Source organism: Nicotiana tabacum, chromosome 24, assembly GCF_000715075.1.
Source record: "Nicotiana tabacum cultivar K326 chromosome 24, ASM71507v2, whole genome shotgun sequence".
Classification (NCBI taxonomy): domain Eukaryota; kingdom Viridiplantae; phylum Streptophyta; class Magnoliopsida; order Solanales; family Solanaceae; genus Nicotiana; species Nicotiana tabacum.
Genome location: NC_134103.1, coordinates 109729765 through 109741402, shown reverse-complemented (window position 1 = coordinate 109741402; position 11638 = coordinate 109729765). Strand labels below are relative to the sequence as shown.

Sequence of the window (11638 nt, the reverse complement as noted above, 5' to 3'; positions counted from 1 at the left end):
TGGCTTGTGATTCCATGAACGAGGTTCGAGATGTGTATTATGTGCTTTGCTGATGGGCCAGTCTGTAGGACTTAAGGCCAGGTTTAGACCGCAGTTTAGGCTCGGTAGCTTCAGTTGTAGTTTGTACATTTTGACTTATATGTCCGATAGTGTCCCTATGTGTGGAATTTATGGCTCGATGAGCGGTGGAATGACTATATGATAAGTATAATGTGAATGCGAGATGTGTTCAGGTGGTTTGAATGTGACGAGAAGAGTTTCTTGAGATGTAAAAAAAAAGGTCATTGGGTGCTTGATTTCCGTCTTGATTTGATGTATAGTCTCGAGTTATGAGTGTGTTGAAGGATCTTTCATGTTGTTAAATTGTGGGACAAATTAAATTCTCATGGCTTGTTAATGAGTTTGGACTCAAGAAATTTAAGTGATTGCATAGTAATTGTGGCTGCGAAAGGGTATAACAAGATGCCAATTTGAGGCTAAGAAGGTGGGTTATTTCCTGCGGAGTAATCTACGTAGGTGTGTCCCTTATAATGTTGAGCGGAGAGTTTCTTTTCTACCAGCGAGGTGTAGGTGTTGAGATCTGAATTTAAATCTAGTTGAGAAAGTTGACTTGACTGTCAAGAGAATAAATGCGAGCTTAACGGCTGATTGAGGTATTTTATGGTTAGTGTTGCATGAGTTTGAGAAGAATGTTCATTGAAGTGACTGCGGTATTATGGCAGTAATAGAGTATGGATATTTTGAGTAATGGAATGTTTTGTTCTATGTCATTGATCCAAGTGGGGGAGTCTTCTATCACCAATTTGATTGCACGATTATGTGTTGTATTGGTTTTGGTCTGAGGCATACTTGTGGATTAATTATGACTTGCAGAGGTTGAGATGGAGGATGAGTCAAGTAAGGAAATTCCTAGATACGGGTTATATTGAACTTTATAAGTATATGAAAATCACGGAATGAGTTGAGTTGTTATTCGTGACGGATGTAGTGTGCACGGTGTATGAATTTGCTCGATTGCGTTTAAGGCATGGTTTCTTCTTTGGGTTGTTGTTGTGCTAATAGGCAGTTCGGCCCGTTTGGGCAGTGCAGTTGAGATTTGAGCAGAGTGGATGACTCTCGAGAAAGCTCTAATGGATTCAAGATTAATATGTAGCAACTGAGAATTTTTGGCGGATTTGTATATGGCTAGAATCTGAGATTTAAGTTGGATGATGTCGAGACTTGTGGAATTTTTTTTATATCATTATGGATTTTATATTTTGGTATCGGGAAGGTGAAGAAAACGGCTTTAGAATCAAATAAGGTATTTTCAGAGTGGGCGTTTCGGTTGTGGTATTTATGGGGGTAATTATGATGTGGTGAGACTTTACAGATATTTTGGTTGCAATATTCTTGGGTTTGGTGACCTGCGTGGCTTGGTCGAGTTAGAGGAATTCAGTTCTGATAGCTTAGTTATGTGAAAATAGATTTCAAAGTGTTCTTGATGGTTTCTACCATGGTTTGAACCGGATATTTTCTACCCGTGTGGGAACGTGTTGTGTATTATGATTTTCTCCTAGAAGAAAGCAAGAGAAAGGTTTCTAACTAACCGGGTATGTAATTTGCTGGTGACTTAGAGTTCATAATGAGATTCTTGTGCTTGTCACATGATGGCATGATAGATGTGGTATGTTGTGTGGGATTAATATTTACATGTACAAGGTGGCAGTTCAGTCTTGAAAGGAAGGTCACAAATTTTGGACAGAATGATTAGTTTTAGATATTTAGAGGAACGTTATAACTGCTCAGTAATCCCTGAGAAGGGTGCGCATTTCAGAAGGCGCGTTGTGTTTTGACTTACGGATGTTCATCGGTATTGCGGTACTCACCTGGTTGATATGTGGCACGGAAGAATTATGGAAGTATTCCTCGTGGGATGATCGTGCATAAAAGATATGCTAGTCATTCGAATGCTAGAGTTAGGATCAGTTATGATGATTCATGTGTCCTATGAATTTGGAGACTGAAGTTCTCAGAAGCATATTATTTCAGGGTTGCGACCTGTTAGAGGTGAGTATTTTATTTAAACTCAGTGGAGGCACTAGTTGCGCTAATTATTTGTGATAGCTATGCGCTATGAGTGTGCATATATGTGAGGTTTGAGCCCATGTGCGGGCATCAGGGCAAGTATTCATACTCAGAAGAATACTTAGGCTATGATATGCCTAGAGTTGATTGTTAAGCATAAAGTTATAACGTTTCTCGTATTCGTACCTTTGTGGATAACTATCTGGGCTATACTTGAGGTTACAAAGAGGCTAATTCCCTGAGTAAACTTGGTAGTTACTAGTTCTGCATTAACTTGCTGATTTGAGTTGTGATAGCAGACTTTGCACATGCCTACACTATGGCGTGTTATTTATACCAGTCCAGGAGCATGACAATCTTACTTCATTATCATATACATGTGTACTTGTTTAATTACTCATGTATGATATGCTTGGACTGGAGGCATGTGACCATGCAAGACAGATTATGTTATTGGCACGTGAGTTATCCGTGCGGATCCATATACTGATATTATTGGCACGTGAGTTGTTCGTGCGGGTCCAGATATTGATACTATAGAATGTGAGTTGTCAGTGCAGTTGATGTTAATGTGAGCTCTAGGAGAGCTGGTTACCATTATTAGATTCGTGTGTCTTGGTTCTACTATATCTGATGAGCTCATAGCATTGTGGTTGTGGTGGTACTTGTTGAACAAGGGAAATCTCCATGACATGTTTATCTGGTGAGTGGTTGTGAGTTCATGTATGTTTCTTTCAATATCGGCAGTATACGAAAGTTTTGGAACGAGGTTATGTGGAATGTGGGGTTTAATACTAGTACTTGATTGGTTTTGAGTAGTTACTGTGATCCGAAATGGTGTTGTGAGTATGCGAGTTGTATAGTATGTTATGTGATTATATCTCGGGTTATGGTTAAGGCTTAATACAGCTTGTTCAGACTTATAAAGTGTGTAGATGCGAGATTCGAGTCTTGAAAAGACTTACGGATGTTAGAAATTTGGGTTCTAAGTTTTACGGACTAAGGTTAAAGTAATGATCTTCAATTGTGTTATGTTGTCAGGCTTATATAGAATAGGGTGGCGTGGGATCACCAGCGGGTATGTGCATGGTAAGATGGAACAGTGATTTAAGGGCTTAGGAACAACTCTTGGCACGTTCGAGGATGAACATATGTTTAAGGGGGGGAGAATATAATGACCTGACTTGTCGTTTTGAACATTTATGCCTCTTTCAACTATTTGAAGTCTTGAATAGCTTCATATGATGTATTATGACGTGTGTGAATCGTCGGTTTTGATTTTTAGGTATTTCGGGATTAGTTCGAATGAATGAAATTCATGTTGGAAGCTTAAATGAAAAGGGTTGAATGGAGTTTGAATTTTTGTGCAAACAACTCCGGAATTGAGTTTTGATGATTCCAATTGCTCCGTATGGCTATTTTGGACTTAGGGGTGTGTCCGAAAAAATATTTGGAAGTTCGTAGTTAAATTAGGCTTGAAATGGCGAAAATAGGAAATTGAAAGTTTGGAAGTTTGATCGGGAGTTGAATTTTTGATATCGGGGTTGGAATCCGATTCTGGAAATTGAAATAGGTTTGTAATGTCATTTATGACTTGTGTGCAAAATTTGAGGTCAATCGAGCTTGATTTGATAGGTTTCGGTATCGAATGTAGAAGTTGAAATTTAATAGTTTTATTAAGCTTGAATTGGGGTATGATTCGTGGTTTTAGTGTTGTTTGATGTGATTTGAGGCATTGACTAAGTTCGTATGATGTTTTAGGACTTGTTGGTATATTTGGTTGAGGTCCCAAGGGCCTCGGGTGGATTTCGGATGATTAATGGAATTGAATTTGGATATTTCTAGAATGTTTCGACGTCGATTCTTCAAGAATATGTGATATAAAATTAAGAAAATGAGCTCCAAATTCAGTTTTTATTGAAGCATTAGATTCGTATTGAAATTACGGAGCCATAGGAAATAGAATCGTCGAATTCGGACATCGTATGAGAGAGTTATTTCCATTTCCGTGTCGGAAAAAACAAAATTCCATCACCAGTGTCCAGGGTAGTGTAGGGCGCTAGCCCTGACGTTGGGATGTTCAGAGGTTTTGTAAATAGCGCCACAGGCAGCGCCCCACGCCACTTGTGGTGCTTAAACATTAAAATCTCTATAAACGGAAGGTTTTTGCTATTTTTGACGAAAACGGAGTTGGGGAGCTCGGATTGGGTGATTTTCAGAGGCAAATTTCACCACACAACTTGGGGTAAGTGTTCTTGAATCCCTTGTGATTATATTCCATGAATTAATCTTCGTTTTCGGCGTTAGATTATTGATTTTTCAAGAGAAATCGAAGGAATTTTCTACAATTCCATAACATAATTTTTCGAAATTTGAACATCGATTTGGTGTCGGATTTGAGTAAAACTTAGTATAGTTGGACTCATAATTGAATGGGTTGTCGGATTTTGTGAGTTTCATCGAGTTCCGAGATGTGGGCCCCACTGTCAATTTTTCAAGCGGAGTTGAGAATATTTGTAAATGTTAAATTGTAAGCATTAGAGTAAATTGTGATTAATTTGCACGTTGTTTGAATAGATACGAATCGTTTGGCTTGAATTGAGGAGATAGGAAGGCATATGGAGGTTGATACGCGCGGAATGGAATTTTCGGAGTATTGTACAGCTTGCTCGGTATTGGATTTGACTTGTTCGAGATAAGTAACACTTCTAAACTCGGTGCTGAGGGTATGAACCCTGAATATACGTGTCATGTGTTTAGTGTTGAGGTGACGCGCATGCTAGGTGACAGGCGTGTGGGTGTGCACCGTGTGAATTGTAACTCTGTTACTTCTGTGGTACTGTGTAGTTACCTGATCTTATCTATAACCATGAAATCTCTACGTGCTAGAGCTATTGAGCTGCGATCCATGTTTAGGCAACATGCCTATTCTGTTGAGACCCACTGAGGTCATTTCTATTGTTGAGTTATCTACTTACATTGCATTTACATACTCAGTCATACGCATTCATATGCATATCATATCTCATTCTCTGTTGCCATTTATTGATATATCACATCATTATTTTTGGGTTGATTCTTTTCATAACACTGAGAGCCCGAGAGACTGGAGAGATTGATGACTGAGTGAGGATGTTTATGGGATCGGGCTGCATGCCGCAGCAGGCCATATTGGCTTTATATATATTGATTAATGATGGGATCGGGTTTCATGCCGCAGCATGTTTTATTAATTTATGCCATGATAGGCTTTTTATAGCGCTTGGGCTGAAGGAGCCCATCCGGAGTCTGTACACACCCCCAGTGAGCGCAGGTACCTATTGAGTGCGAGTGTCGAGTGTCGAGTGCGAGTGCCGGGCGATTGGGAGGATTGAGTGACTATGAGGACTGAGTGAAATGATACTCTAAGAGTATGCATATGGTTTTATTACTGAGTTGCATCGCATTGACATGCACACTTGACATACATGCATAGAGATGCATTGTTTCTCATGTTGTACGATATTACGTCATTCATGACTTCACATACTCATTGACATGTAGGCATAGAGATGTATTTTCCTCGTGCCATTTGAAAATGAAACATCATATCTGTTATTGAAATGGTTTTGGGAAAAATCACAATTTTACAAAACGTACTCATATTTTGGTAATTTCGGTAAAAGATTTGGGTTTTCACTGATATACTTGAAAAGCAAGCCTATTTTTCTGGAACTGTGAATGATCTGAGCATTTTATCTCTGAGCTACTTCTTTTATTACTTTTATTATGGTGTTATGAACTGTTGTTGGCTATTGGTGTTGGACCCCGACCTATGTTCTAGCTCGTCACTACTTTCAACCTAAGGTTAGGTTTGTTACTTATTGAGTACATGGGGTCAGTTGTACTCATACTACACTTCTGTATCTTGCGTGCAGATGTTGGTTGCTGATGTTTCTATGATCGACGGGAGCTGGATTTGAAGACGTACCTGCGTTCCGGTCGTAGCTGCCTCTTGTTCATGGTAGCCCTAGAATTATAAAAATTTGTTTATGTACATTTCGAACAGATGGTTTATTTATTTTATACCAGCTTTGTAAATTCTAATCTTAGAAGCTCATGATTTGTACTACCAGTCCTTGGGAAACTTTTGTATAAAAGCGGTGTATTATCATTTCTTATCTTAATAAATCTCATTAATTGGATAGTTGTTAATTGGCTTACCTGACGGGTCGAGTTAGGTGCCATCATGACTAGGTGGATTTTGGATCGTGACATAAACCTTTGTTCGTCCTCGAGCAAAGTGAAATCAGCCTATAATGGATCAAACAAAATTAAATTTATCGCTTTCAAGCCACACATTTCGAAAATAACTCAAGCACCCATGACTTTGGTTGATACCAACAATTAGCCCTTTTTGCATATGCATTCTTGAACTTTCCTCCCCACATTAAAAACATGCCTAGCAATTGAATAGTTCAAACCAATCATATAGCAAATTCGGGACATCTCAACCTCAGAAACTGACTTCCTAGCATAATTACTTTCAGGCCAACTTGCTTACTCTGATTGAAGAGCTTAATAGAGTCACCTATCCATCATGAAACATGTGCTCTCATCACAAATCAAAGAGAGATAGTCCACATAGTCAAATAAAATTTGAACGTAATTTAAGGACTTCAAACAATAGAGGAATTCACTCTCTCTCAAAGAAGTTCACATGCGCACAAAAGGTACCATATGCTTGACCATTATGTAAATGTCTACTAATGTAAGCCTGTTCGGTCTAAAATCAATTAGGACCTTATCTTGGTTGTAATGTGGGCTAAGGGACGGATAGTATATATTTAGAAATAGTGGTTCATCCTCCTAAGAACTTTAACACATCATATAATAATCTCTAAGCGCACTTCTTCAATCCACTTCAATTTCACAAACAAGATCACTCCTAAATATTATTCCCTCTTTCTCTCTTTAAGCACTACTTCAATTTATACCTCACTAGCAAATTAAGTGGTGGTATATTATTTTACAAAATAAGTGCACATTTCTCCCTTTCATTGGTTCCACTCTAAAGCAACCCAAATCCCCTTCTTCCTTTTTTTAGCGCTTATTTCACAATTAAAGTGCCTTAAGAGGTACAAGGATCAAAAGTTTCAATTAAGAGCAAAAGGGTATAGGCTCGTAATGTGGGTGCCAAATAAAAGGTTTACAGGCTCAAAATGGTTAACTAGGGATGATTTTATTTGTGTCATTACAATTCAAAAAGGATCAAAGAAGGCCTAAAATCATATTTTAAACCAAGCAAAACCTAGAATTTCGCTTCAACTCACATGTAGGGCAAGTTCTAGACACAAATGTACTATATGGAACTATACAAAAATCTCACCACACAATGGCACATGATTCAATTAGGATGGCTACATTCCAACTCTCAATCAAAGCAAGTACAAAGCTAATCCACAATTTTAATGCACAAGGCACAACAGTTAGCAAGAAATTTACATAATCTGCATATCATGGTGGCGGATCATGTGTGACTGTAAAGAGCTGCTCATCTGGGAATATCTCCTTTATCACCCCTCCTTTTTCCACATGCTCGTGATTTTCTAGCCTTGACAAGTGGTCAGCCACCTGATTCTCTACTCCCTTCCGATCATGAATTTCCAAGTCAAATTCCTGCAAAAGAAGTACCCATCTGATTAGTCTCGGCTTAGCATTTTGTTTGAAATTAAATACCCGATCGCCGCATGATCCATGTACATGATCACATGCGTTCCTACTAAGTAGGACCGAAACTTATCAAAAGCATAGACAACTGACAACAATTCTTTTTTTGTCATGATGTAGTTGAGTTGTGCATCAGTTAGGGTCTTGCTGGCATAGTAGATTGAATGAAACACTTTGTTCTTCCTCTGTTCAAGCACAGCTCCAATTGCTACGTCACTCGCATCACACATCAACTCAAAGGGCAGACTCCAGTCAGGTAGGATAATGATTGGTGCAGACACCAACTTCAACTTTAGCTCCTCGAATGCCTTCAGACATGCAACATCAAACTTGAAAGTGGTATCCTTTTCTAGCAACCTACACAATGGATTAGCAATTTTCGAAAAATCTTTAATGAAGCGTCTATAAAAATCTGCATGTTCCAAAAAGCTACAAATACCCTTAATAGAGATGGGTGGTGGTAGTCTTTCCACTGCCTCCACCTTGGCCTTATCAACTTCAATTCCTTGTTTGGACCCTTGATGTCCCAATACAATACCTTCTTGAACCATAAAATGGAACTTTTTCTAATTAAGTACCAGGTTAGTTTCCTCACAGCGTGCTAGCACCAACTCCAAGTTCTTCAGACAATTATCATAGGACGACCCGAAGACTGAAAAATCATCCATGAAAACCTCCACGAATTTCTCCACCATGTCGGTGAAGATGACCAGCATACACCTTTGAAAAGTTGTTGGTGCATTACATAACCCGAATGGCATCCTTTTAAAGGTGAAGGTGCCATAGGGGCAAGTAAATATAGTCTTTTCCTGGTCGTCTGGCGCTATCACTATCTGATTGTAACCAGAGTAACCATCAAGAAAGCAATATTATTCATGCCCAACTAGCATGTCCAACATCTGATCAATGAAAGGGGGGGAAGTGGTCCCTACACGTAGCCTTGTTGAGTTTCCTATAATCAATGCATACCCTCCAACCAGTCACCGTTCTGGTAGGTATCAACTCATTGTGCTCATTTTCCACAACTGTCATGCCTCTATTTATCGGCACGCACTGCATAGGACTCACATAGTTGTTGTCAGAAATAGGAAATATGATCCCCGCGTCCAGCCATTTGATAATCTCTTTTTTTACCACCTCCTTCATAATAGGATTCAAATGTCTTTGTTGCTCCACACTTGCTTTGTGTCCATCCTCCAGGAATATTTTATGCATGCAGAATGATGGACTAATTCCCTTGATATCGGCAATAGTCCAACCAATGGCTCCTTTGTGTTCCCTTAGGACCCGCAGCAACTTGTCTTCTTGCACACGTGATAATGAAGATGATATGATCACAAGTAAGGATTCCGACACACCTAAGTACGTGTATCGCAGATGAGAAGGTAAAAGCTTGAACTCTAAACTTGGAGCCTCCTCAATCGATGGTTTAGGTGGTGTCAATGTCAATGGCCTGTCGATTTTCTCAAATCTCTTCAACCCGTTGACATACTGGAATGTCATGTTCAAGTATGGTGTTGTGCCTGCCAATTCATCATCTACAATTGTGATCATTGCCAAATTTTCATAGTGTGCTGGCAATTTAAGTGCTCAGTATACATTGAACACTTTCATCTTGTCACCTACTCTCATGGTCATTTGTCCTTCACATACATCAATAATTGTGCGACCCGTGGCTAGAAATGGTCGTCCCAAAATAAATGGGACTTCCTTATCAGGCCCGTAATCTAGGATGACAAAATCAGCTGGGAATATGAATATGCCCACTTGCACCAGCACATCTTCAATGACGCCCTCGGGGCTAGCTAATGATATATCTGCCAATTGAAATACCACCGTAGTCGGTCAAGGATCTCCCAAACCTAGCTGTCGAAACACAGACAATGACATCAGGTTTATGCTCGCCCCAAGGTCACACAATGCTCGCCCCACCACCTGTTTTCCAATTGAAATTTGAATTGTGAAGCTTCCTGGATCCTTCAATTTATGAGGTAACTTATTCTAAATTTTGGAACTACACTCCTCAGTGAGTGCTACAGTCTCAAACTCAGTTAGTTTGCGTTTGTTTGCTACAATTTCCTTGATGTACTTTGCATACCTTGGCACTTCTTGCAGAATGTCCACCAATGGGATGTTAATTTGAACCTATTTCAAAATATTAAGGAATTTCTTGTACGCTGCATTATCTTTCACTTTCTACAATCTCTGAAGGAACAGAGGTGGTGGCTTGGCAACTATCGGTTGTGGTTGCTTTGCCATGGCCTCTTCAATTGGCTTCTCTAACTCTTTTGCAGTTTCCGATTCGACTTTTGTGGTGGATTGTTTTTCACTAAACGTCACTTGCTTTCTCTTCCTCGATGGGACTTCTCTAATTCTCTCACATTCCTTAATGACACAACATTAATAGGGGCCTTAGGATTAGCCTCAGTGTCGCTAGGTAATGCTCCAGTTGGTCTGGTGTTCTGGGCACTAGCAAGTTGCCCCATTTGTTGCTCTAAATTTTGAATAGCAGTAGCTTGATTCTGATTATCAGCCATAGTATTCTTGAGCATCTCCTCAATATTACCCATCGGATTTGCGGTCTACTCTGTTTGTGATGGGCGAAACTGCTGGTATTGACCTTGTGGTTTGAACTGATTCTGATTACCCTGATTTTCACCCCATGAGAGATTTGGGTAGTTCCTCCAATTTGGATTATAAGTATTACCATACTGATTCTGATGAGCCTGGCCTCTATTCGCATTTCCCACAAAGTAAACTGACTCTGGGTTCATTGGACAGGCATCACTGGTATGACCCTTGCCGCAGACTTCGCAAAACATCTACACCTGCTGTATTGGTTGAACTTGTTGCATTGGTGGGAACTGTTGCTGATTTTGGTTCACATTCATCTTGTTGATTTGGTTTGCTAAAGATGCTACATGTGTAGAAAGTGTTGATACAACATCCAATTCAAGTACTACGGTAGCTTTATGGGTTGTGTGTCTACCTGCTTCCCCTTGCCAATCTGGGTTGCTTTTGGAAAACTTGTTCAACAGCGCGTAGATCGCATCAAAGCTCTTTTCCAATACTTGACCACCAACTGTTGCATCTACCACTATTTTCGTTTCAGGGTGCAGGCCTTCAATAAAGGTGTGAGCCAGTACTTCGTTGGTTTGGTTAAGATGTGGACAGTCTCGTAGTAGCCTCTTGAATCGCTCCCAGGCTGCATACAGTGATTCACCTTCTCTCTGTTTGAATGCAACTATCTCACTTCTTATCTTTGCGATCTTACTAGAAGGAAAGAACCTAGCCAGGAATTTACGAGCCAAATCATTCCACGATGCAATAGAGTTAGTTGGTTCAGACTTCAGCCATCTTTTGGCCTCTCCCAACAGAGAAAAAGGGAATAATGTGAGTGTGACATAATCAGATGTGACCCCGTTAGTGATATAGGTATCACTAATCTCTTAGAAAATTTAGAATATGTTGTCGGGGGTCTTCATGTGGCAGTCCCATGAACTGTCCATTTGCATGAAGTAGCTGGATCATGCTCTGCTTAAGCTCAAAATGCCCAATTATCCTAGGCTTAACGATACTTGAGGTGACATTAGCAATGCTGGGCATAGCCACCTCTTGTACCGCTAATTGGTGTCCTTCTGCGATTTCCACAGGAAGTTGGATGAGTGCTTGTAGATTATTTTCTTCTCGAGCTTCTCTCAACCTTCTACGAAATGCACTCTCAGGTTCTGGGTCAAAATCTTGTAGTCTGTCCTGGCTTCTAACCCGTCGCATTCAAGCAAAGTACCTGAGATCAAACACCCAGCTAAAAAGAAGATTTAAAGAAAACTAAACTCGATGAGTAGTAAATGCTTAATGTTGT

At 39.8% G+C, this 11638-nt stretch overlaps 1 non-coding gene across 1 annotated transcript; it reads left to right on the top strand.

Annotated features, from left to right (window-relative positions):
* Positions 1–10932: 10932 nt before the first annotated feature.
* On the top strand, positions 10933–11039 carry LOC142178706 (small nucleolar RNA R71). The gene has a single exon (XR_012706970.1). It is a non-coding gene; the product is annotated as a small nucleolar RNA R71 (small nucleolar RNA).
* Positions 11040–11638: the final 599 nt, after the last annotated feature.